We start from the raw sequence: 1,044 nt of genomic DNA, 5'->3' as shown, positions 1-1,044 counted from the left end.
CATTCAATGAACAAATGTTCATTGAGTATGTATTCTATGCTTTCATGACCTTCCTATAACTACACGGGTAAGAAACATCATAGCTCTACCCTCATTTCTTTTTTGTTATGTTGGAGATGGAGTTTCATTCTTGATGTCCAGGCTGGAGTGCAGTGGCACGATCTTGGCTCACTGCAACCTCCGCCTCCTGGGTTCAAGCAATTCTCCTGCCTCAGCCTCCCAAGGAGGTAGGATTACAGGCATGCAATAGCATGCCCAGCTAATTTTGTATTTTCAGTAGAGACAGGGTTTCACCATGTTGATCAGGTTGGTCTCGAACTCCTGACCTCAAGTAATCCACCCATCTCAGCCTCCCAAAGTGCTGGGATTACAAACATGAGCCACTGTGCCCAACATCTACCCTTATTTCTTAAAAATCATCAGATCTTGGCTGGGCTTGGTGGCTCACGCTGTAATCCCAACATTTTGGGAGGCCACGCCAGGTGGATCATCTGAGGTCAGGAGTTTGAGACCAGCCTGGCCAACATGGTGAAACCCTGTCTCTACTAAAAAGACAAAAAATAGCCAGGTGTGGTGGCACACACCTGTAATCCCAGCTGCTCGGGGATGCTGAGGCTGGAGAATTGCTTGAACCTGGGAGGCAGAGGTTGCAGTGATACAAGGTCGCACCACTGCACTCCAGCCTGGGCAAGCAAGGAGACAGAGCGAGACTTCATCTCAAAAAAAGAAATTTAGATCTGGTTCTCGCTTTGGCAGCACACATCCTAAAGTTGAAATGATACACAGAGTAGCATGGCCGTGGCCCAAGGATGACATGAAAATTCATGAAATGTTCCATATAAAAAAGAAGTGGAAAAAAAATTCAGGTCTGTACTGATCCATTCACTTTAAATCAAACCCAGCATAAAATAGTGAGCTGTGCAGTAACTGGCAAGTGAGGGCACTGGCTGGTAAATAGAACATATTCATCATTTGAATGTTGATTATGATTTGGATGCTATTCAATGGACTTGTATTCATGACAAGACGTGTTGGCAGTAGATT

The 1,044-nt window shown here is 45.1% G+C and overlaps 1 non-coding gene across 1 annotated transcript; it reads left to right on the top strand.

Annotated features, from left to right (window-relative positions):
• The first annotated feature begins 740 nt into the window (after positions 1-740).
• Positions 741-844, top strand: LOC120362415 (U6 spliceosomal RNA). The gene has a single exon (XR_005578324.1). It is a non-coding gene; the product is annotated as a U6 spliceosomal RNA (small nuclear RNA).
• Positions 845-1,044: the final 200 nt, after the last annotated feature.

This window comes from Saimiri boliviensis, chromosome 15 (assembly GCF_048565385.1).
Source record: "Saimiri boliviensis isolate mSaiBol1 chromosome 15, mSaiBol1.pri, whole genome shotgun sequence".
Classification (NCBI taxonomy): Eukaryota; Metazoa; Chordata; class Mammalia; order Primates; family Cebidae; genus Saimiri; species Saimiri boliviensis.
The sequence above is the reverse complement of the archived record's forward strand: the minus strand, read 5'-3'. Positions and strand labels throughout refer to the sequence as shown.